Genomic DNA, 5012 nt, shown 5'->3' with positions numbered 1-5012 from the left:
TTGTCATAGCAAGGGGTCTTCAGCATGCGTTGATAATGGTCGACCAATTTGCTAAATAGGTCGAATGTGTTCCATAACGTAAGAAATCGGCTGTGATAACAGCTAAATCATCGAGGCAAAACTGTTCACCAACATCTGTAAAGTACTGGAGAGCCAAAACGATAGAGCAACACCTATTCGGCCATCGGTGAACGGGCAAGTAGAAAGGTATAACCGAACACTGATGGATGCAGTGAAATGCTATTAATGAGACTCTCAACAACCAAAACGAGTTAAGTTATACATATTTTGCCAATGATATTTACATATTAAAATTACATATTTACTTGTTATGTTATTTATGCAACATGTCTAGGCACCGTTAATAACAAAATTGGTAAAAGAAAACCATTTTTTATAATTGTATTATTGCTCGAACGAACCTACTGATTTTGGCTCGTGATTTACGTATAAGTTTTAATCAAAGGCAATATAAGTTTTATGAATAATTTTATCATCAAAAACACATATTTACAAGGCAGACCAAAGGACGGCTATATCCCCGCCGCTATTTTTAAGTATATTATGTTTTTCTCGCAACCAGACTGGTACGTTGAACCTGACCAAAATTGTACACAGCCACTGGTCAAGAGTGGGAATGTAGGAAATACAAGTTGTTTGATCGGTAACCTAAATATTCTTGGATATTTGAACATATTATAAAAGAATATTTGTTAAAGTTATTCATATTGTGAGAAGTGTAGGTTAGATCAATATGAAGATTATATTGGCTACAAATAAAAGGAAAATCAGTCTCTGAATATTAAACTTGTTGCATATAATGATAATGCTTGGTAAAGTGCGCTAAGTATCAATCTGTGCAACTTGTTTAACACTTTCATTTAACATTTATATCATATCCTCTATTTAGCATAGTCATAATATGGACCCGAAACTTCATGACTGATAACTGGCACAAATTGCAATTGGTTTTTGGATCAAATTCAGTTATTGTTGCTAAAAGTACATGAAATGTATATGGTCAATAATTCCAGTAAGTATTGACATGTCTACACTGCTAAATGTAAAAAGCCCGGACACAAGCATGTGTACTATAACCTTTAAATGTTTCGTCTGACCTTTACCTTTGAGGTGTCACGTAACGCCAACGCTCACTTAACTTTCGTGATAGTTCGTTCAGTAACCAACCAACAACTGTTCAAGTGTTCTAAGTCTTTATTGTTCACCGTTCTTTCTAAGTATAATAAATCAGTATATAATAAAGTATCATACGGGCCATATGTCCAGTCCACGCCCAAAACCTAATCTCCCTAAAATGAGTAACATGCGTTCATATATACTGCTGATCTCGTCCAGTTTGTGACAGGTATGCATATCTAATATCTTATTATAGACGAAGGGATGTATTCTATAGTCATGAACTGTCACGCTAATTGGTCTAATAGCCAGCGGCTATCACGAACTGTCAGCATCTAAGTGTATCTACATTTGATCCCATGATGGAGTATTTGCTTTTTGATACAAATATGGAGTATTTACTTTTTGATACAAATAAATTTTGAATTCTATTGTTGATTTTTGGTAATTACTTTAAAGTGTTTCATACGTAACTTTTATGTTACGTAACACTTTAAAGTTGATACGTAACGACGGTTACGTGACATTCGTCCGATTTTTCTTAAAAGAAATATTTCATCATGGGAATTATTTCATCTTACTTAATATATTTTAATTTAATTTCGTTTCGATATCTGAAACCAGAGAAAAAAATTAATGTTTCGTTTTGCCACCAATAATCCTTGCGTTATACCTTTTATCCCAATAATTTTTTTCCAATAATTTTTATCAATTTCAAGCGGCGCAAGCAACGCGTTTCCGCCCTAATCTTATTTTTAGGAAGTGTCATAAAGAGGTGATAATTATTTCGGTAAAGATCGGAGAAACTATCATTACTTAAACCCGCAGGGTTAATTGGTGTCAAAGTGAATTGCTCGCGAGAATGATGACACTTGCTAATGATGAGGTGTCAACAGGAATGGTGTTAATGTAGACTTTTAATCTGAGAGAAATACTCTGCGGTATTTAAACTTGAGAAAAACTCTGTCAACTATAATTGAATAATGATAAAGTAGATGATTGGTAACAAAAATTTAAAAGGAGTTGGTGAATATGAAGGTACGGTTTTGTTTTGGTTTTTATATGAAATATGAAGAAAACAAGAATACATGCACATAAATTATACCCGAAACCAAATAAGAAAAAAAAATAATCAACAGAAACAAACACAATACACTAAACTGAAATAATAATATTTAAACACTTCTGAAAAGTCACTGAAGATGTCTCTAGTCGACACTATTGACGTCTAGGTTATTGTTCGTTGTTGGTGACCGTGGGCGGTCACTCGAGCAGCCCGAGCACGTCCATGTAAGTGGCAACACCAGGAGGAGGGGTGACGCGGCTGGTCCTTGAGGTGGCAGCTCTAGATGCGCTGTGGCACGTGTCCAAACGCTTTGGAACACGGCCGACCTCCTGGTGAGGGCTCTCACCGACCTGCGAGAAACTGTGGCCTCGCAGCAGCAGACGCAGACATGGACTTGGCGTTGGGTCGCTACACGGTGAATTTTCTCATGTACTTCACTGAATAAGTCCATAAATAGATAAACGATTCTTATGTACAAGTTCATTAATGATGTCCATCACTATTGTGGTATCGTCGGCTGACGATCTTTTTAGTGACATATCAGAAGTCCTGGTGGCTGTCAACAATTTTAATTGTGGCCCTCAGGGTTTAGTTCCATCCGATCCAAGCAAGGATAAAGTCGTTGGATGGCTTCGGACATTGGGTTCGCAGCCGACGTTGATTGGTTGCAGATACCCGGTTTTTCAGGCCTCGCCTCTGATTGGGCGAGAGTAGATTCCTCACTGGCCTTGTAGACCACCTGACTGTATATGGGTGTGGTTTGGGACGCGATCGGTCAGGAATACATTTCAGAAAGGCAGAAGGATATTTACAAAGAATGAGAACGGTCACACTGACAAGCAGAACACCAGCTGCTATGATTGTAATTATTTTCATAGTGGCCACCCAGAGGATACGTCAAGGACAGAATTGGGTAAGTAAATTAATTTATTCATTAAAGATCTTAAGGGAAGTTCGTGTATCTGTTTCAATTCATCAGGCATTTCAATTTTTGAGACGTTAGTAAGAATCTTATGGAGAGGTTCCCAGATTTGAAGTGATGTGAAATTGGGAAGTACTTGATAATGTTCATAATTATTTAATAGTAGTCTTGAACTATTTGTAAACCATGACCCCAGTGTAAAATGTTCATTATATGCTTTGCAGTTCATTTGCAACGATAGCAAACTTAAAGGAGCTTCTACTGTCTTTTTGCTATGATATTGAATGGAGTTTTGGCATATGATTACAAATGTTAAGTCCGTTTTGGAAGCGATCATCCAAATACCATCATATAGATATTCCGCGGCTGGTAGGCGTTTGTTTGGTCTTGTTATGGTAGAGCATTGACTTTTGACTTTATTGTCTTGTTTCATAAATAAGGCTGTAATACAGAACTGGGATAAACTCATTTGATAAAGCGCCGAGCGAATTCGCAGAATGGACTAATGCTTTGTACACAAGATTGTAATTCAAATTGAGTTCGTTTTTTATTAGTAATCATTCGCGTAGAATTTATTAATCTCTGATCAACTTGATCAAGAAAGTTTGCAAACACCTTAGTGTCAAATACCAGTGCTAATTGCCAGTGTGTCTTAGTAATTGAAATATCTTTAAGTTTTTGAAACATGACATTATCGTATATTTCTAAAGTTTCACTCATGCCAATCGCGTACCACAGTACAAGGTAATTAAGGTAATTCATCCTTGTTTCTGAAAATAGATGATTAATATAATTGATAACCATCAATCATTAATAATCGAAGTGTAGGTATTTACAGTATTTACAAACAATTACAGTATTTTCACACAATTACAGTATTTTCACACAATTACAGTATTTTCACACGATTACTGTATTTTCACACAATGCACTTATATAGTGTGAAGTCTTCTACATATGTCAACATTCTTAAAGCAACTCGTAGTCGCAAGGTGTAGGTGTCTGATGTTTAGCACATCGTATCCATAAGAAAGGTATTGTGATTACAGCATAACGGACAAACATTTTAACATTGTTTTTATCGCGTTCTTTTTATGCCTCGAATCCTTCTTATGTTTTTTGACGTTAAGTGGGGGAGCTGAAACAGCCTCAATATTCATTGCTTCATCGTCGCTAGACTCAGGGGTTATCAGATTATCAGAATCAATATGATTTGTATCTGCGGGTGGGTTATTTAGATTGATGCCGCTCATAAGAGATTCAGAATCAGAACTGCTTAGAGTATCATTTGTCACCTCTGTTGGCATCTCTGTGATTTTAGATTTATTTCGTAGAATCTTTTGGAGTTCTGCGAGGGGTATTTCATTTTCACTATCAGAATCGGTGCCAAGTTCTTGCTTAACTCTTTTTGTTATAGGAGGTAAATTAACTTGATGGGGTTCTGAATCAAAGGGCTCAGAATCATTTGAATCAGAACTTGATAAATCACTTGGTGGGACAACATAGTTTGCTCTTCGTATAGGTCGTTTATTAGTTGTTTTGGGAATTGGCCATTCGTCAATTTTTGCATGTCGTATTTGTTCAGCGTGCACTTTAACAATAGAGTTATCAAGTTGGTTTTTTATTAGGTAGGTTAGTGGTGATTTCTGTTCGATTATCCGATAATACGGTTTCCATTTAGCATCCAATTTATTATGTCTTTGAAAGTTCTTATAATAGACAGGGTCATTTAAATTAAAGCGTATGTCTTTGGCATTCCTATTTGCATACTCTGCTCGTTTTCGTTTAGATTTTTTAAGCTGTCTGCGGACTTCTACAAATGCTTTATGTTGCGCATTAAGCATAATTTGATAGTACTGTTCGCCATGGTATTTCATTCTGGGCTTA

The sequence above is a fragment of the Mya arenaria genome, chromosome 5, assembly GCF_026914265.1.
Source record: "Mya arenaria isolate MELC-2E11 chromosome 5, ASM2691426v1".
NCBI lineage: Eukaryota > Metazoa > Mollusca > Bivalvia > Myida > Myidae > Mya > Mya arenaria.
Note: the sequence above shows the minus strand (reverse complement) of the source record.